Raw genomic sequence first — 22,242 nt, forward strand, 5'->3', positions numbered from 1 at the left:
ATGACAGACTCTAAAGACCCCCCCCATGGAAGGCCTCACTCTCCCTGGGGAGCAGAAATGGTATTGGATATGTAGGGTGTTAGTGGGGGCAGTGGAGGAGGGGAGGGAGAGGGTATGGGGACTGACATGTAAAACAATCTTGTTTCTAATTTAAATTTTAAAAATTAAAATAAAAAAGACAAAGAAAAAGGCATCAAATTCATTTTTTTCTCCCTCTTTCTCTCCCTCCCTCTGTCTCCTTCTCTCTCCCTCCCCCCTCTCTCTACAACTCTCTTTCTCCTATGCAGTCATGGTAGAAACTGGACAAAGACTGAAATAATCTCTATTGAGACTAGTTACTTCTCTAGGCTATCATGGGCTAAAACAATGACTTGCCCATACCCTATGCATGACCCTTGGCCTAACCATTGAGATGAGCATACACTAGTCATGCGTCACCCATCCAGATAGGGGTGATTGAACCCTCACCACCCAGCCATCTCTGACTCAGGCTGAGTTAGAGATTGACTTTAATTATCTGCTAGATTTTAGTCACTGAGTGGTGTTCCTGCCTATGCAGGAATCTCAAGTGCCACTGATTAGACTGAGACCCCTTTTTCCCACATTTACATAACCAGTTCCTAGCTTTACCATGGCAAAGAGTTAACCCTGTCCCAGCTGTAACCTGAAGGCTTCCTTTGGTTAACTCCTGTTTAGTTCATTGCTATGAGGTGGTATCCTGAGTAGAAACATTTTATTATTAGCCATATTTATCTACAATCAAGTCTGTTCACATGGAGCTGAGTTCCAAGTAAAGGTAGGCAAAAGAGCAATGGTATCTAGCATACATTGCCCTGGAGAGGTTCGTGGAAGCTAGCCAGCCAGCCTGCTGACAGGGACCTTGCTCTTATCAGTCCTGCCTGGCTGTCTCATTGCCCATTACAGGTTCTCCTTGCTATTCATCTTTCTTGGTGTAGTAGACTTTGCCATTTTAACCTTTAGCTCCTTTTAAAGCCAGCCAACCTTCTCATGGCAAAAATATGTCAACAGTTTTCACCATAGGTCCATTTTCCTTGCTACCTTCAGAGAGCTAGACCCACATATGTGTGCTTTTATAAGTATTTCCAAGTAGCTCAAGGTGGGCTATAGTCAATGTTGTGGTGTAGTGCTCAAATTCCCAGCAGGGACTGAAGACAACTCAGGGCAGCCCTGAAAAATCTTTGTGCTTTCAGAAATTCCAGCATAGTCAGCCGAGGCTTTGTTGATCCTGGATTTGAGCCCTGAGTCACCCCCTTCTTCCCAGAGCTGCATTCTCTCTTCCAGTGTTGACCCCTGTCATTGTATCTAATAAACCTTCTCTCAGAGTCTCGGGCCTCCTGGAGGGATGGACCTGGAAACTGGTCCAATGGGTCAGATTCAAAGGCCATCTGACCTCGCCAGTATTGAGGTGTAGCAGTTCCTAGATTTTCTGTAACATCTGCCTGACTGAAATATCTAACAGAGAGGAAAGGTTCATTCTGGGTCATGGTCTAAACTCAGGAGTTAATCCTTTGTGTGTGAAGGAATATGTTGGGTCTCAAAGAGACCCAGGACAAATGGCTAACTGAGGCGGCTGTTTAACGTGTCAAAAAGACACTGGCTCCTCAGCACTCTCAGCCCTTCTGCCCCTTACCCTAAAGTTTGCCAACCCCTGAGCTTCACTTTCCTTCCCTATACAACCCAGCCATGTTGGCTACTTGGCCTCTTGGCCTCCTGGTTCCTCTCTCTTCCTCTCTCCCTCTCTCCCTCTCCTCTCCTCACGGTCCAGTTCACTCTGGACCTTTCCAGCTGCCTCTGACTGCGCTCTCCCTCATATCTACAATAAACTTCCTTCTCCTCACACCTGGAAAGGTCAGGAAGAACGGAGGGGAAAATAGCTTTCCCCTTTTATATTCATGCTCAGCCCAGGTGTGCTGCCCACATGAGGGCAGGTCTTCACCCCTTATTTCATCTTCTCTGGAAAATCTTCACAGGCATGCCCAGTGGTATGCCTGGCTAATGCCCTCAGTCCAGCCAAGCTGACAAGCAAACTTACCCATCATGTGTGGAGTCTTGTTTTATGACAAAGGTAACGTAGCAGATTAAGAACAGGCTGCGGGCCAGCACTTCCCCAGCTAAGCAGTGTTCCTCACCCTTCACAGCTGCGTGGCTTTCAAGTGCTCCATGTCTGTGCCAACACTAAGCACTATTGACTTAATTTTTTACCCAGATAATTAATTGCATTTTGTTGCGGTTTTTCTGATCATTTCATTACCAACCACAGTGGGAAATAAAACTTGGAAAGGGAAGGCTCCTCAAGTTTCTTGATGTTGAAAGTTTCTACTGCTGACTATAGTTAGGTAAGTATATTGCATTCACAATTATTTTTAAGGGACACACGTGTGAGTACAATTTCAGCATCGCATGGTATAATTAGAAATGTTATAAGAAATGTTTAAACAGAAATCTTTCTTTATACCTCCCTCCAAATGCCATCTCCATATCTCTCCTCTGCTGTTTAACCCCTTACTTCAAACAAGGTCATGCTTTCTGCTGTCTTTCCTTCTGCTCTCCTGTATACGTATCTCCACCACCACCCACTGAAAACAGTGCTGCAAGGTTCTTAGCAGCATGGAGGGAAGGTATCCACCCCTGATTCCTAAAACACTCACTCCACTAAGGCCTCCAAAACATTTCACTCTTGATTTTTTTCCAACCTCACTGACTATTTTCCTTCATTTATTTCTGTGATTCTACCCTATATTTGTTTGAGGGTTTTAGAAAAACACAAAATCTACATATAATGATACAGTGATATTTACAAATCTTTTGTATCCCAGTGATGATAAGTGCATACAGACATAGGTGTGAATGTCATGCTAAGACAGACAAGGCAATACTCCAGGTCCTGAGTTCAAATCCTTTACGTGTTCTGAGAGCTGAGTCTTGGCTCTTCTCTTTTCTGCTCACACTCGCTGCCTTGGTGATTCCATCCTGATTCCTGACTTTCAGTGCAATCTACATGGTTATGATCATACCTTTATTTTGTGCCCTACTTCTTCCTCTGAATTTCCTTTGTAATATCACTGAGAAAATGTCCTGTGGTCGTCACAAACCACCAACGCATCCACACTGAACATCTGAGCATTTCCAAATGTGTTCCTCCCAAAGTTTCCCCAAATATTGACAATTCCACTCTTCCCGTCTCTCAGACCATAAACTCATCGCTAACACCCACCATGTTTTCATGTCCTGCATCTTATCCTGAATTTTATGTGTAAGACTTTTCCATAGAAGACTGAATGGGGTGGGGGGATGGAGACCTGCCCTGATAAATACTTCGCTTGCTATTTCTGGTACGCATCACCACCCCAGTCCCTTCTCAGCAGTCCATTCCTGCAAGCACCGTCCACACCTCCAGTCGTCCTCACCTGAAAGGTGCTCCCATTGTTGTATCATTTTTGCCTGTCTTCTATATATTCCAGGGGGGGTTAGGAGAGCTCAAGTCAGCCTGCAATCCTTGTGCTCAAAAGTCACTTTGTAAGTGACTCCAAATCCGCAGTCCTTACAGAGATGCTCTGGCATTGTGGATTTGAGTTCCTGTGGTCTTACATCTGTACAAATGTAGCCTGTTCTGCTCCAAATACCATACCTATTGTGGCTGCTAGTAACTCAGGTGGGAAGATTGGAGATGGGCATGGTGAGAAAGGAAGAGCAGCTGTCTCTGCTGAGATCGCTGGGCCATTCCAGCCCCCACAGAGTGCGGAGAGTGCAGAGGGGAGCTGATTCGGCCCCTAACTTGGGCCCAACTTCCGCCTGCTCACCCTGGCAAACCCTGCCCAGGGATCTTCCACAAGATGACTGAGGTCCCTGAGGACCAAACAACCCAGAGTCTGCTGACATCTCTGCGCCAGTGCTGCTCTCACCCACCTGGAGAGCAAGTACCTCAGACCTGCCTGCACCCACCTTGAAACCCATCAGAGTATCAAAGTCAATTGCACACCTGAAGAGAACACCGTACCCATACACACCAGGAAAAAAGTGACACCAACTGCACCTACTGGAACAAGAGATGGGAAGACAACAATATAAGAACACATCCAACAACAGGAAAACCAATGTGACACCACCAGAGTCTAGGGACTCTACACCAGCAAGACATGAACATCCCAACATAGAAGAAGCAGAAGAGAGCAACCTTAAAAACAACTTCGTGGAGATGATAGAGAACCTAAAAGAGGAAATAAAAAAATCCTTCAGAGAAATGGAAGAAAAGACAAACCAAAAGGTGCAAGAAATCAAGGAAAGCCAAAAAAGCCAAGAAAATACAATTAAATAGCTGAAGGAAACAGTTCAGGACCTTGTTAGACCCCTGGAAAACTCAGGTATCCGGGGTCTCAGGCCACAACCTCGATCACCCCAATCACCAGGCAGATTCGAGAGCTTGCTGCAAACTGCATGAGGCTTTATTGTTTTTTAATGAGCTAACCCCATATTAGCTCGGGTCTTTTATCCACCCGCCATGACAGATGGCTCGCAAAAGACAGTTTGAACCTGCTGCCAAGCAATCATGTAGGGCAGCGTAAGGGGAGTGTCTATGGGTACGCACAGGCTCACAATTGGTGTGTCTCCAGGCTTGGAGGGCTTGCCCTGTGTTGATTGGTCAACTGGTTGTTATGGCCCATAGGCCCTCCCAGGGTGGTTGCTATGCTCTGTGCGTCATTGCTGTGCGCTTGTCCGTAAAGCACACCCAGGGTCATAAAGCATAGCTCCACCAGCTAACTTCTGATTGGTTCTTTGTCACAAGGCAGGCACCTAACCTCTAGTTACTAAGACAAGGTCATAGCGAGCACGTGTTACTGTCATGGTTGCCGAAATGGGGAGCTGGTCCCTTCAGACCTAAAAACTGAATTAGAGAAAACAAAGAAAACACAAACTGAGGGAATGCTGGAAGTGGAAAAGCTGAGTAAACAATCAGGAACCACAGATGCAAGCATAACCAATAGAATACAAGAGATGGAAGACAGACTCTCAGATGCTGAAGACAAACTAGAGGAAATAAACTTGTCAAGCAAAGAAAATCTGAAGTCTAACAAATCCATAACACAAAATATTCAGGAAATTTGGGACACCGTGAAAAGACCAAACCTAAGGATAATAGGTATAGAAGAAGGAGAAGAAACCCAACTCAAAGGTGCAGAAAACATATTCAACCTAAAGAAAGACATGCCAATGAAAGTATAAGAAGCCTACAGAACGCCAAATAGAGTGGATCACAAAAGAAAGTCCCCACGTCACATAATTAAAACACCAAACATACAGAATAAAGAAAAAATATTAAGAGCAGCAAGGGAAAAAGGCTAAGTAACATATAAAGGCAAACCTATCAGAATTACACCAGACTTCTCCATGAAAACTCTGAAAGCTAGAAGGACCTGGATAGATATTCTACCAACTCTGAGAGAACATGGATGCCAGCCCAGACTACTATACCCAGCAAAGCTTTCAATCACTATAAATGGAGAAAACAAGATATTCCACGACAAAACCAGATTTAAACAATATGTAACCACTAATCCAGCCCTACAGAAAGTACTGGAAGGAAAACTCCAACCTAAAGAAATTAACTACACTCGAATAAACATAGGCAATAGATAATCCCACTCTACAAAAACACAAAATAAAAGGCAGGGTAAATCCACATACAATACCAGTACCAACAACAATCCAAAAACAAACAAGAATAAACACTGAATGGAACTTAATTTCCCTCAATATTAATGGTCTTAACTCACCTATAAAAAGACACAGGCTAACAGATTGGATAGGAAGACAGAATCCATCCTTCTGCTGCATACAAGAAACACACCTTGAATTCAAAGACAGACATTACCTCAGAGTAAAGGCTTGGGATAAGATACTCCAATCAAATGGACCCAAGAAACAAGCTGGGGTAACTATCCTTGTATCTAACAAAATAGACTTCAAACTAAAATCAATCAAAAGAGATGAAAAGGGTCATTTCATATTCATCACAGGAAAAATCCATCAGGAAGAAGTCTCAATTCTAAACATCTATGTCCCAAATACAAAGGCACCAACATTCATAAAAGAAACATTATTAAAACTCAAATCACAAATAAGGCCTCACACATTTATAGTGGGAGACTTCAACACCCCACTCTCACCCCTGGACAGGACCACCAGACAGAAACTTAACAAAGAGACAAAGGAACTAACAGAAGTTATGACCCAATTGGGATTAACAGACATTTATAGAACTTTCTATACAAACACAAAAGAATATACCTTCTTTTCAGCATCACATGGAACCTTCTCAAAAATCGACCACATTCTCAGCAACATAGCAAACCTCGACAGGTACAAAAAAAATGGAATAATCCCCTGGGTCTTATCAGACCACCATGCTTTAAAGATAGAAATCAAAAACAAATCAAAGTGCAAAAAACTACCAACTCATGGATATTGAACAACATGCATTTGCAACATTCCTGGGTCAAGGAAGAAATAAAGAAAGAAATTAAAGACTTCCTAGAATTCAATGAAAATGTTGACACAACATACCCAAACTTATGGGACACTTTGAAAGCAGTACTAAGAGGAAAGTTCATAGCTCTAAGTGCTCATATGAAGAAACTAGAGAATACCCACACCAGAGATCTGACATCACAGCTGAAAGCTCTAGAAAAAAATGGAAGCAAATTCACCACGGAGGAGCAGACGCCGGGAAATAATCAAACTGAGGGCAAAATCAATAAAGTTGAAACAAAGAAAACAATTCAAAGAATCAATATAACAAAGAGTTGGTTCTTTGAGAAAAATCAACAAGATAGACAAACCGTTATCCAAATTAACCAAAAGGCAGAGAGAGATCATGCAAATTAACAAAATTAGAAATGAAAAGGGGGACATAACAAAGGACACTGAAGAAATCCAGAGAATCTTCAGGTCGTACTTTGAAGACTTGTACTCAACAAAATTGGAAAATTTAAAGGAAATGGACGATTTTTTGGACAGTTATCACTCACCAAAATTGAATCAAGAACAGATAAGCAACTTAAACAGACCTATAACCTCTAAGGAAATAGAAGCAGTCATCAAAAGTCTCCCAAGCAAAAACAGCCCGGGGCCAGATGGATTCACCGCAGAATTCTACCAGAAATTTGAAGAAGTGCTAATACCAATACTCCTCAAATTGTTCCACAAAATAGAAGCAGAAGGGACATTGCTAAACTCTTTTTACGAGGCTACAATAACCTTGATACCCAAGTCACACAAAGACACAACTAAGAAAGAGAACTACAGACCAATATCCCTCATGAACATTGATGCAAAAATTCTCAATAAAATCCTAGCAAATCGAATACAAGATCGATCACATCAGAGAAATCATCCACCATGATCAAGTAGGCTTCATCCCAGGGATGTAAGGATGGTTCAACATACGAAAATCCATCAATGTAATCCACCATATAAACAGACTGAGAAAGAAAAAACACATGATCGTCTCACTAGATGCCGAAAAAACCTTTGACAAAATCCAACACCCCTTCATGATAAAGGTCTTGGAGAAATCAGGGATAACAGGAACATACCTCAACATAATAAAAGCAATATACAGCAAGCCAACAGCCAACATCAAATTAAATGGAGAGAAAATTGATCCAATTCCTCTAAAATCGGGGACAAGACAAGGCTGTCCACTCTCTCCATACCTCTTCAATATTGTCCTTGAAGTCCTAGGTAGAGCAATATGACAACAAGATGAGATCAAGGGAATACAAATAGGAAAGGAAGAAGTCAAACTCTCACTATTTGCAGATGATATGATAGTCTACATTAGTGACCCAAAAAACTCTAACAGGGAACTCCTACAGCTGATAAACACCCTCAGCAAAGTGGCAGGATACAAGATTAACTCAAAAAAATCTGTAGCCCTACTATACACCGATGATACATTGGTGGAGAAAGAAATCAGAGAAACATCACCCTTTACAATTGTCACAAACAACATAAAATACCTTGGGGTCACACTAACCAAAAATGTGAAAGACCTGTACCATAAGAATTTTGAGTCTCTAAAGAAAGAAATTAAAGAAGATACCAGAAAATGGAAAGATCTCCCATGCTCTTGGATAGGTAGGATCAACATAGTAAAAATGGCAATCTTGCCAAAAGCAATCTACAGATTCAATGCAATCCCCATCAAAATCCCAACACAATTCTTCACAGACCTTGAAAGAACAATTCTCAACTTTATATGGAGAAACAAAAGACCCAGGATAGCCAAAACATCCCTATACAATAAAGGAACTTCTGGAGGCATCACCATCCCTGACTTCAAGCTCTATTACAGAGCTATAGTCCTGAAAACAGCTTGGTATTGGCACAAAAATAGACTGGTAGACCAATGGAATAGAATTGAAAACCCTGATATTACCCCACACACCTATGAACACCTGATTTTTGACAAATAATCCAAATTTATACGATGGAACAAAGAGAACATCTTCAACAAATGGTGCTGGCATAACTGGGTGCAGACATGTAGAAGACTACAGATAGAACCAAGCCTATCACCTTGCACAAAACTTAAGTCAAAATGGATGAAAGATCTCAACATAAATCCAGCTACACTGAACCTATTAGAAGACAAAGTGGCAAATACCCTTGAAATAATTGGTACAGGAGACCGCTTCCTGAATATTACACCAGTAGCACAGACACTGAGGTCAACAATTGATAAATGGGACCTCCTGAAACTGAGAAGCTTCTGTAAGGCAAAGGAGACAGTCAGCAAGACAAACGACAGCCCACAGACTGGGAAAAGATATACACCAACCCCACATCTGACTGAGGGCTGATCTCCAAAATATACAAAGAACTCAAGAAGCTAGTCCCCCAAACACCAAACAACCCAATTAAAAAGTGGGGTAAAGAACTAAACAGACAATTCTCAATAGAGGAATCTAAAATGGCTGAAAGACACATAAGAAAGTGTTCAACATCCTTAGCCATCAGGGAAATGCAAATCAAAACAAGTCTGAGATACCATCTTACTCCTGTCAGAATGGCCAAAATCAAAAACACAAATGACAGTTCATGTTGGAGAGGGTGTGGAAAAAGGGGAGCACTCCTCCCTGCTGGTACTGCTGGTGGGAGTGTCAACTTGTACAGCCACTTTGGAAATCAGTATGGCGACTCCTCAAGAAAATCGGAATGAGTCTACCACAAGATCCAGCAATTCCACTCCTAGGCATATACCCAAAAGAAGCACATTCATACAACAAGGACATCTGTTCAACGATGTTCATAGCAGCACTATTTGTAATAGCCAGAAACTGCAAGCAGCCTAGATGCCCCTCAATGGAAGAATGGATAGAGAAAATGTGGTACATTTACACAATGAAGTACTACTCAGCGGAAAAAAATCAATGGAATCTTGAAATTTGCAGGAAAATGGATGGATCTAGAAGAAACCATTCTGAGTGAGGTAACCCAATCGCAAAAAGACAAACATGGTATGTACTCACTCATATGTGGATTTTAGACATAGAGTAAGGATTACCAGCCTACGATCCACACTGCCAATGAAGCTTATAAACATGGAGGTCCCTAAGAGAAGGGGAGAGGCTCAAGATCTGCTGAGCAAATTGGGAGCACGGGAAGAAGGGGGAGGGAGCTTGGAGAATGAGAAGGGGAGAAGAAGAGGGATGCTGAGGACAGGAGGGAGCAGAAAATATGAGTCAGGGGAAGAATAGATGATAACAAGAATGGAGATATAATAGAGGGAGACACTTTTGGTTTACAGAGAAATCAGGCACTAGGGAAATGTCTGGAGATCTACAAAGATGATACCGGCTAACTATCTCAGCAACGGAGGAGAGGTTACCTCAAATGCCCTCCCCTGATTATGAGATTGATGACAGACTTATATGCCCTCATCCAGCAGCTGGTGGAAGTAGAAGCAGACACCCATAACTAATCACCGATCTGAACTGGAACCCAGATGCAAATAGCTGGAATACCAGCATGGGACTCCAGACCCAAGGAACATGGGTTTCTGCGAGGAAACCTCGGAAATCTATAGGACCTCCTGTAGAAACCCAGTATTTATCTCTAGCATAGGTGTGGACTTTGGGAGCCCAGTCCATATAGAGGAATACTCCCTGAGCCAAGACACATGGGGATGGGCCTAGGCCCTATCCCAAAGGAAACATAAGACTCTGATGACACCCTATGGAAGGCCTCTCCATCCAGGGGGAGCAGAGAAGATATGTGACAGATAAGGTTTTAGTGGACGGGGCGGGTAGGGGAGGACGGGTGGGAGAGGGGAAATGGGATTGTCATGTAAAACAATCCTGTTCCTAATTCAAATGAAAAAAGTTGGGGAAAAATGAAAACAAAAAAAAAGAAAGGAAGAACAAAAACTGTAGTTCTGGTCAGAAGAGGTACGATATGTATTAGATACCGAAGTGAGGATGCTGAGTTTGCAGGATAGAAAACTTCGGGTGGGGAAAGACTAATCTGCAGGTCTGAGCTTGGGAACCACCCATGTGCAGCACTGATTCTATCACTAATGTGAAATATATGTGCTATAACTAAAGACAATAAGGAAGAGCTTTAAGATAAAATATTTCAAAAAAAAATAACAAAGAATCATTGTGTGAAACACAAAAAATCTTTTACTGTGTTGGTAAAGAAAAGAAAACACAGTAGAGAAAGATAAAAGAGATAGACTGTTTTTAAGAAGAGAACCTGAATAGCTAGTCAGCCAAACCCAGTAGCAAAGAAGAAAATAAGAATTTGGATATCACAGAGACATAAGTTGCACCCATTAGGTTGGAAGAAACTACTCTTACAAGTGAAGATTTTCAAAGCTGAAACAGAATAGCTGAGCTCAGCCCAGAGGGAGGGAAGCCTGGATAGACATGGGCCACCATTCAGCACTCATTCTTACAGTTGAAAGTGTAGGTGTAGAGCCCACGGCTGTAGTTCATGATTTCCAAGGATGTGCCAATGCCTCTAAGGCAATGAAGACATGGAGAGAAAATACAACTTTGGACTTTCAGCTTTATTCAGTCCTGAAAGTGATACACGGGAAAACACCCACCGCTCACTCAGTGCTCGTACAATTTGTCCTTTGCCTCCTCCCATTTGACAAACAGTCTCCAGACTTCACAATGGGTGGAACACTGAATTCCCAGAGCAAATACTTAGGGATCATTTCCCTTCACAGTTACTGGCAACACCCAGGATACATAGCAGCCTGCATTCCAGAGTGGGACAAAGGAAAGGGGAATCAATCCTTGGCTAACCCAAGATTGCACTCAGGGCCAGCTCCAAGATCAGACTCATACAAGTAAACATGTATGGGCTAGACACGTTTTATTTACATATCCAGGAACACACACACACACACAGTCTCCTTATAGAATGTGAACTGTGTTTATTTCCCCTGGATTATTGTCTAATGTAGCACCCACATGGGGTGGGCAAAACCACCTCTAACTCTAGCTCTGAGGAGCCTGACCCCCTCCTCTGCCCTCCATGGGCATCCGCATACATGTGGCAAATGGACACACAGACGAATACATAATAACAAATTCTTTAAGTATGTATTTATTATAATATATAATATGAGTGGAATGCTACTTTGCAACTAAAAGTGGTCAACCAGAAATGCTTGAGGCAACATGAACATCGAAAGACCGTGTTAGTACAGGACATAATCCTGCTTGCTAACTATTTTCATCAGCAAAGCTACAAAGCCATTAAAATACAGTTTTTGACAAGAGAAGACAGAATAATTTTTAAAACGGGCATGGATTTTGCATTGCATCCATGATGAAGACTGATCCCCAGCCCCAAGCGGGAAGAGATATGTGGACCCCAAGGGCTCTCTAGCCATCCAATCTAGCCAAAACTACAGCGAGCTACAGCTTCGGTGGGAGACCCTGTGTCAAAAGGCAAAGTGGGGAACAAGAGGGGAAGGCCGAATGGACTCTGCCCTCACGTGTACATGCCCACACACGCACAGGAGACAGACACCAGACATATACCTCCCAGAGGCAATCTGCAGTAGGGAAATCAGAACCGGATAAAAGAAACCTGAAGACAGAGCTGTGCTGGAGGAAACGCGGCGGGAAACACAGTGGTGAAAATGACAGTGCAATGAGAGGCTGCAAACCACAGTCAGAGCGGAAGAGTTCATGTGATCTGTGTCAGAAAAACAATGTCACGTGACTTCGGTATCCAGGAATACATGTAGGTTATTAAAAAAAAAAAATTTAAGCAACCCAATTAATACTTAAACTTGCTATGTTAGATGTTATGTTATATTCGTAAATAGAAAAGAAAAAGAAAAAGAGTGCATGCTCGCCAAGTGCTCCCAGAGCGATGCCAAAGCGTGCTAACTTTGAAAGGAAGTCTCAGTAATGATTTATCGCTTGGGTCACAGTCTAACGAAAGGATATTTTCCAAACACTAACATCTGTCTGATAGCCTCTGATTGGCTCTCGTTAGTAACCTCTGATTGGCTCTTAAGCAGGAAGAATGAACTGACTCTCAGTTCCATCCCCTCCAGGGCGGCTAGCTGCTTAACTGTTTGTAGAACCTGGGATCCCAGCGGAAGCTCAGCGCCGCCTCACATGGTGGCAGTGACACAAAGTGGCCACTAGATGGCAGGGCAGTATTACTTCATATTTATCCTCACCTGTCAGCATTCTGGTCCTGAGTGCGTCAATCAATCCCCACACAAAGACTTGGATTTCCGATTCAGTTCTGGTCCCTTCCAGGTTTATTTCAAATAGCTAATAATGAGAAAGCAATTATTATTTATGATCAATAATTTCATTATTCCATAAAACACAAGTGTTTTATCAAACAGACGTTTCCCAAGTCCACTTGCTTCCTGTTACTTCTTTAGTTTGCTAAAGCACCTTTGGATCCTTGAGGCGATAAAAGCCACAGGCTTAAAACCATTAGGAAGAGAGTCGAAGCTTTAAACAAAGGAAATTTTCTAGATTGTCTCTAATTTGAATATATAAAAAACTTTGGCCAACACAAGTATATAAATGCACGGAGAAAGGGGTCTTGAAAAAAAATCTGTCCTGTGTATTTTCATCTTATTTTTTAAAAAAACTGATAAATAGGAAGCTACTCTATTTTTAAAGATTCTATGGAAGGAAATCATCCGTCAGGAAGTCGTTCTTGACTATCCAAATCCCCCCTGGTGAAGCTTAATCCATTTCCTCTAAGGGAGGCTTCCAGTGAGGATGAACAGCTACAGACAAGGACTGCACCACCCTCGCTCCTACGCTGGGTTGTGTGTGCCTGTGAGGTGCCCAACCTGAAACACAGACTTCCCCCCCCCCCAGAGGTGCGACCTCAGCTAAACCAATAGATCCAGAGATGTCATAGAAAGAAACTCTCAAATAAAAGCCTGATGTAAACAGGTGTGTGTGTGTGTGTGTGTGTGTGTGTGTGTGTGTGTGTGTGTGTAATTAAAGAAAGCCATGAGTTTGAAAGAGAGCAAGGGAGTATAAGGTAAGGTTTGGAGTGAGGAAAGGGAAGGGAAGGAAATAATTATACTCTCGAGAACTAGAGAGAGAGAGAGAGAGAGAGAGAGAGAGAGAGAGAGAGAGAGAAAGAGATCCAACCTTGAAGCTCAAAGCTATAACCTTGAAAAAGAGATTGAGGTACTTAAAATAGTTAACAAGAAATGTTCTGGAATCTACTAGTCTATCTTTAAATCGGTGTTAACAGACGTTAGAGGAAGCCAGATGCTAAAGTCAAGACATGTATGGAAAGTTCCTTCCACTCAGGCCTGGCCTATGATGAGCTTTCAAGATTAGAATTGGAATTGCACTGGCCTTGCCTGCTGGCCCCTCCCTCCTCCCCCCTCCCCTCCTCCCTCCTCCCTCCTCCTCCCTCCTCCCTCCTCCCTCCTCCCTTCCTCTCCTGTCTTCTCCACTCCCCCTTCTTCCTCCCTCCCTCCCATGCTAGGCAAGTGCCCCCACCCTGGGCAATACCCCCAGGCCCTGCCTCCTTCCCTTTCTTCCTTTCTTCACTCCCTTCCATCTTTTTCTTCTTTCTTTCCTTTCCTAGCGCTTTGTCTTTGTTGTCCTTTCCTCCTCTCTTTGAGAAGAAAGAGCAAACGCTACAGACAGAGCAAACACTGAACAGGTTATAGCCCTCCTGGCCTCCCTCCAGACAGCATCTTGAGAGAGAAACGCACAGGAGCAGAGAAGGAAGGAGCGGGGAGCCGCCTCTACACACCTGGAGCAGTCTTGCGCACTCTGCGCTGCTTTGCATGCTAACATATCCCAGGGATGGGAATATGTTTTCTCCTAGTGGCTGTGCACTTTGTGAGCAAAGATATGCTCCCTTATCTGGAATCCCAGCATTCGGGAGGCGGAGGCAACAGGATTACAAAGGGTTTGGGGCTAGCCTTAACTACAAAGAGAAACCCTGCCTAAAACATAAATAAAATACAATAAAATAAACCCCAGAGATGCTTAGGTGTTTGGGAGGTCTACATGATTGGTTGACCATTTCTCCCTGACAACTGAATGGCCCCATTGGTTGGTTGCCCCCACACTACAGTGGGGTCTTTACGATGTCTTACATTTCATGTGGCTTCTATTAAGTGGATTCCATGCCAGGTTGTCCTGAGTCTCCAGGATGTCACACTCCAACAACTCTTTCGATGAATTATAAGTACTTACTGCTTTCACAGAACAGGCCAATAGAATATAAACGCTGACTCATGCTCTCGGCAGTCTCAAGCAGGTCTTGGCTGCACAATGCATTCCAGGTCAGCGTAAGATTATACAGTGAGACCCTGTCTTGGGAAACCAAACAAACAAACAAACAAACAAACTTAAGAATAAAAACAAGACGGACAAACAATGGTGACAAATAGAGGGAGGGAATTCTGAATCTCCAGCTAAAGGGAATGTCTCTTTTCTTCCAACATTTATGAAATGTTGCTTTAATGAAAATGTGGCATTTGTGAGATCTATTTGTGGTTTGATTTGGGCAGGTTCTACAAAATCTGCCTACAGGGAAGGTCATAAAATATCTCCACAGTATATCCAGTGAGTTCGGTAAATAGGATAAATAGTATTTCTATGCTTCTGAAAGATGTTAGTGCCCTCTCCCAAGAAATCTTAGCCTTCCTGAATAGTCTCCTCGCTCCTGTTTCTGTGGACATGCTTTGGGGTTCTTTGGTTATGTGCCTCAGGGTGGAGTTGCTGAGACACACGTTTCTAGGGCTTACTTCCCAAGACCTGAGCTGGCAGAAGCAGGCACACGGTTCCATTGTACGTCCCCGCTGGCACTTGTACGGTTGCTAGGTGTTCGGTGGTCTCACTAACTTCTCACGTGGCACAAACTGGGATTTTAATTTACTTTTCCTTAATTCTGCAATGATTAATGATGTCTGAGAATTTATCGTTGTCCACTTCCTTTGTCAAATCTATGTGCGTGTGTTTAATTCCTACTTTAAAACTATTCTTGACTTAGAGGAGCTACCACAAATGTCAGAAAGACTTCCATTGCCTATGTAAATTAGAATTCTCTTCTGTCTTTAGCCTATTACTTTATTTTACAACAGATCTAATGTTCTCCTATTCTTCCATCTAATAACTATCTGGTCTTTACTTTTAAGTTCAGATCTGCAACCATCTGACTAATGTCTGTATATTGATATTGTGTGAGGTAGGAACCGGGCCTCATATATGCTTTTCTTCCTGTGGCTGTTTGTGTGTGTACAGGGATGCATGCGTATGTATACACATATGTATGGAGGCAAGAAGCCAACCTCAAGTGTCGTCCCTCAGATCGTCCACACCGTTTTCAAATTTTGTTTTTCTCAGACAGGGTCTTTTCTTGGCCTTGTGATGGCTAATTGGGCTAAGCTGGCCAGCAAGTAAGCCCCAGGGACCGGCCTGTCCCTGCCTCGGAAACACTGGAATTACAGGCTCGTGTCACCATGCCCAACTCTTTTATGTGAGCTCTGGGAATCAAATTCAAGTTCTCATGCTTGTGCAGCAAGCCTGTTACCAACCAAGCCAGCCTGGTTGGCCTGGTTCACCTTCTATGTGGTAAATAAACCCGAAAGGGCTCCCTGCCATTTATGTAAATGAGAGAGAAGGGTGTTTTCATTCATTTTGGTGAGCACATTGAACGTATGGACGGAAGGAGTGGCAGGCAAAAGAATTCGGTGATGTGGGAAGTTCAAGGTGTTTATTCTGTGGGCTGTGGTTTGGAGATTCCTGGTTGGAATGGTCCACACTGTAGAGTTCTGGGCCGGTGCCATACCACACAGGAAACAATTGGAGCCTGCCCTGGGAGAGAGGTAGAGAGCTAACAAATTCAGTGCGCGTTGTAACGCTTCGTCAACAGGCCTTCTGCAGGGCCTGCCCTCTCTGCTGGGGCACTGACCTTTGTAAGTGCACAACCATGGCCGCCGCCTGGCAAGCATGAAAAGAAGACAGACAATGGACCAGAAGGGGACACGCACAGGGGGAGAAAATGCACTCATTCAAGGGATTTACTGGTCAGGGATGTCATGTCTTCTGTCCAGTTCCAGAACGCATGTGGTGGTGCTTAAACCATGCCTATTGGGCTGAATAAATATGAAGAATGGTTGTTATCAACTAGTGGGCATAAAAATATCCCTAAGATTCAGAGGTAGCAGTAGCACAGCAGTGTAAAAAGTTGCTCTTTGCTATAAAGTTTTCAACAGATTTTAAAAAGCTTTAGATCATGAAAATTGATTAGGGTGTCATGCAGACTGATTTCAAAGGCATTCCAGACTCTGGAGACAGTGGCCAGTACCAAATAGTGGTCTGCAAGTCCGGGAGAAAAAAAACGAATTTGGGTACTGGGCTTGTCAGAAAGTAGCTGGTAACCTTTGCCCTCTTGCTGCAGCTCTCAGAAATCTATTTCCCCACTTGTTCATCAAGTAGGTGCTGCTTTGATGAATAGTCCCAATGTCATGATGTCTTAGCAGTTTTGTTTGTCATTGTCCCTTCACATACACAGAAGATTTGCACGCTTTCTTGTTCAGAAAATATGCTAAAATAGCTGTTCTGAGAATGACCCTCTTCGGTTCCTAAGGTTTCCGGGCCATACCCTATGGCCACACCCTACCCCATTCAGTGAGACACCCGAGTGCTATTTTGCAGAAAGAAATTCCATTTAGGCTTTTCCCTTTTTGTTTTTGTTTTTTTTTTGTTTTGTTTTGTTTTGTTTTTGTTTTGTTTTTTTTGTTTTGTTTTTTTTTTTTTTTTTTTGAGACAGGGTTTCTCTGTGTAACAGTCCTGGCTGTCCTGGAACTCTCTTTGTAGACCAGGCTGGCCTTGAACTCACTGAGATCCTCATGCCTCTGCCTCCCAAGTACTGGGATTAAAGCCTCTTACTTCTTAAAGTTCTTTCCAAATGGAAACAAGCACTTGGGAGACAGATCTTATATCTGCTTCCAATAGTCTGCAATTCCTAACTTTAAAATAGCCACAAATTTGAACTTTTTATTGAGAAGGTTCTGACATTTACATTTCTTTCCTATGGGTACCCTATTTCGTAATCAATATACTATTCTGATAGAAAACTGAGTTGTGCAGGTACATCTGTTGAGGCGTGCATTCCAAGGATTCCAGGGTGGGACAGTTTTGATTACACACACACACACACACACACACACACACACACACACACACACACACACAGCCACTTAAGAGATTGTTGCACAAAGTGGTTTGTGCCACTGGGACCATCAGCATTTCATAGTCATCAAGTCTTGCCACCTGTCATCTGCTTACCTCAACCAGAGGGCATCTCAAATGTGGCATCCTGCCTGGCATCTATCTCAGTGTGTATCTTGGGGGGCCAGCCTCCTAGTTAACAGTGGTTTAAGGAAAGCAACCCAATTTTAACGGTAACCAGACCCACCATGTTTATCTATGTAAGTCAGCAGAAAGAATAATACTGTGTATTTTAAGGTCAAGCAAAACTTCTTTCTATTATTGATCACTGGAAAGTCCTTCTAAGCGACTTGCAAGTGTTTCTTAAACTCTCAGTGTGTACCCAACATTGATAGTAGCTTTCATTGGTGCATAGGGTAGCAATAATTATACAAGTTTGCAGAAGTCAAGAAATCTAATCCTGGAGCTGGCAATACCATTGTTCACTTTAATGAGTACGTAACTGGCCTTCCCAGGACTAGCATCTCCTCAGGGCAGCATAGAGCTTATCTGGGACTGCTGTCTGGGATATAGAACAATACTTTCCTGGGAGTCCTGATTGACATGACCGTTTCTGGACTTCATGAGAAGCCCTGGAGAACACTGAATGAACATGTTTAACATGCTCACTCCCAAAACATAGGCATCTGGGTGGTTATGTTTTAGGAGATTTTAGTCTGGCACATAAAAACTCCCTATCATGCAAAAGGTCTAAAATATCACAGAGTCATGTGGCCAGCCCCTTGGCACATGGCTAAGCTGTTTGGATATATTTTTAGATTGTTTTTGATGCAGCTATTCCTCTTCAAATCTCTTTCTTCAGGAGAGAGAGGAGGAGCCAGAGCACACTTAAGTTTAACAGAGACAATCAAGAGAGGAGGAGCCAGAGCACACTTAAGTTTAACAGAGACAATCAGTGTTGGCCAGAATTTTGAGAAAAGTGAATGCGTTCGCCACACTCTCTTCATCAGGAGCAGCTTCCTGTGTGAGGTGGCGTTTGAGTCATATTAAGTTGTCCCAGACCACACCAAAATTAAGCTGTTCACGTCGAAAACATTCCACGATTTCAGTTGCGAGGAGGAACTTGTTCAGCCTTGTTATGGATTCGTCCAGTGTCCTTATGAGGGGAGACCGCCTCCATTTCCCACAGTGTGGAGAGCTAAATAAATACTCTCTCACAGTCAATGCAGAGGTAACTTTTTTTTAATGGATTAAAAAAAAAAAAAGCCGTTCTGAGAGTCCATCACTGTTCCAGCATCCCCATTCAGAGAGGGGCTTTTGTCTCTCTCTCAGTGGGAGCTGCCATTTTAATGGGGCCTCCAGCGGGGCCTGGTTTGATGATGTGAAGTAGGCCTGGAAGAATCTCGGAATTTTTTTTTTTTAATTTAGGTTTTTTGGTTAATTTAACTATAGTAGTTTCAAAAGAACTGTAATGCTAAAGTGAACCCACAGAAAATGTCGCAGAGAAACAGCTACTGGATAATCTCAGGGGCTCCTTACTGAAGCACTCTGAGGGGAAAACCAGCGTCTTGAGGTTCTAATAGGCATTGCGAGCTCCCTTGCTCCCCGACCTCCCGTCTGTTTGCACAGAAGAAATCCTGGAGAAGAATTCATTCTCAGAAATATGCGTAAGTATACATAGACACAGACACCCGCCCTGAAACCAGATGAAACAGAGCTGCTCTTGAGCCAACTGACTGGTGGGGCCAAGCCGGGATTTGGATGGCTTTGTGGTAATTCTGGGGTTTCCCTCCAGCCTGAGTCATAGATACCAGGGTATGCGAAGCGCTCCCCCACCCCGGAGATCCCGGGTGCCAGAGCTACCCCCCTCCACGCGTGGTCCAGGAGAGGATGCCAGCCCCCTGGGCACGCTTCCCCAACTGCAGAGGTGAGGCTGCTGATGCGCAGGAGCGGGCCAGAGGGAGAGCCTGCAGAGCCCAACCTGGGGGCGCTGACAAGGGCCCTGCCTCGGCGGTCCCCGCGGCCACATGCTGACTGAGCCCAGATGCCAACCGCTGGAATGTGTTTTATGTCCCCGCGCCTCTTCGCAGCTGCCCGGGGGAAGGCTCTTTCTGGGCCTCGCAAGTGAGGGGGCGCTGGGTGGCAGCAGCTGGGAAGCGGATGTGCCCTCCACGTGTGAGAGAGCTGGTCATCTTTCCAGGGACTGTCTCATCCCCGGATGAGCTGCTCTTGAGCCGAGTCTCTTTGTAGGGCTAAAGACCCAAGGTCTCCAACTACAATGATTGGCTTAGTATGTGGCCTACGGTGTGGACCTCAAGGGTCCAGGAAATTCATTTGCTGGTTCTGGCAAAGAAGCAAGTGCGTCACGTAGTAGAAGTGAACACAGACACACAGACACACAGACACACACACACACACACACACACACACACACACACACACACACACACACACACACACACCACTCAGAACTAGAATCATTCTGGAGATACGCAATTTTGTTGTAGGTACCCATGATGCTGATATTTGGAAGTCTACACAAAACCACAGGCAAGCCAACTGACAAGCAAGATCACTCTAAAGAAGTTCTTAACCTGAAAGTGGAAGTTGCCCTCTTAAAATTAATTTGAAATCCAGCTGTGTTTTTCCTAGTAACCAGGCTGCCTGGCTAAGACTGGGAAAGCCCGAGGCACTGGGAGCCACACACACAGCAATAGAGGTAACAAGGCAAGAGCCTTCCAGGTGGTGTGGGTGGTTTGAGATTTTTTCCCATACAAATTTTTAACTCTTTCAATTGAGAGGATGTGCTATCATGCCATTAGGGGCTAATCCATTTTTTGATTCTGATTTATTTGTTGGATGTAGTTGCTCTCAGGTTTTTGTTTGTTTTGTTTTTCTCCTTGTTGAAATGGTTTGCCCAAAGGTTCCCCAGCCTATTGGTGTATCTCTTGGTTATGTGACTAGCTCCTCAAACTAAAACACGACCTCCTGCAAGGGGGAAATGAGTGAAATTCATAAGACAAAATAGAGGAATTCAAGGCCCAGGAAATACAAGAAACTTAAAAGGCTCAGGAAAGCCATAAAACTTAAACAAAATTTACGAGTCTATGCCCCACCAGTCCCAAAGTTAAAAACACAAGACTTGCAAGGGGCGGGGGCGGGGGAAGGGGTGGCTCTCCAACCAATATAGCTGCCTGCAAGTGCCGGAGATGTAGCCAAAGATGCAGGTTTTGTTCATCGTCATCCAAACTGGAGTAAACTCTTCAGTGAAATAATGTCCACTGAGTCCTCATGTTTATGTAATTAACCCCAGTAAAACCCAATGGCATTGGTTCAGGATGCTGCACATGAGTGGGATTGGTTTTTGGTCTGTCTTCAGCACCCTCTCTGGGATGGGTAGAAATTAGTTCATCTCTGCCCAGGGAAAGTTACACAGTGTATAAGTCCACAGAGTTACACAATCTCTTGTGGAGATGACCAGCTTACAAAATAAACCTGGAGCAGGTGTGCTCTACATTTAAAAATGGTTTGAACTCTGCATGTATTTATTACCTTCTCGTAAAAGCATATGACAATACAAAATGTTTGACATTTTAAAAAATGAACATCACTGTCATGCCCACTCCCTAACAATAATCACAGATCTCATGAGAACTTTTCTGGTCTTTCACAAGCGCACACATGTGTGCGCACGCGCGCACACACCTGATTTATGGTAGCTTGGAACTACAAATTTTCAACTTTAACTTTATGATGGTGCATAAGAAATATATATTCAGAAGAAAACACACTCTGAAGTTTGAGTTCTCATATTTTCCCCAGGCTAGTCGCATGTAACACTGCATGCCCCTCCTGATGGCCACCCCACCATCTCCTGGCAACTGGGAAGCAAAAAGAGACTGAAGGGCCTGAGGTCCACTCATCCCTGTGAGGGTGTGCCTCTAGGGATCGGACTTCCCTCCACTCATATACAAGCATTCTGCCACTCTCATAGCCCTGTTGGTTCAGCTAGCAACCAATCTTCAACACACAGGCCTTTTAGAGTCTCAAACCACAGCACTTAAAATCAGCAGTCTTCAAAATGGACCACTATGGAAGGAGGGACGGCTCAGTGGGAAAGGCACTTGCCACCAGGCTGTGAGCCAGAGTTCTGTCCTCAAGACACACATGGTAGAAAAAGAGACTTCATTCCTATAAGTGGTTATTTGACATTAAAACATGCACCATGGCATACACTTATGAACACATGTGTTCACACACACACTAAATAAATAAATATAGCTAATTTTTTAAAAATCCAATTTAACTGCTCAGGCCTATCCTTCAGGAGCCTGAGGCATAGCTACACTGTAAATTTGAATTTCAGATTTCAAGCACCTCTTTGAAGGGTCTTTATTCCTACTACTTAGTCACTAACATCCTCAAAACTGTCAGGTTTGTTTTTTATTTTTTTATTTTTTTGAGACAGGGTTTCTCTGTGGCTTTGGAGGCTGTCCTGGAACTAGCTCTTGTA

The sequence above is a fragment of the Cricetulus griseus genome, assembly GCF_003668045.3.
Source record: "Cricetulus griseus strain 17A/GY chromosome 1 unlocalized genomic scaffold, alternate assembly CriGri-PICRH-1.0 chr1_0, whole genome shotgun sequence".
NCBI lineage: Eukaryota > Metazoa > Chordata > Mammalia > Rodentia > Cricetidae > Cricetulus > Cricetulus griseus.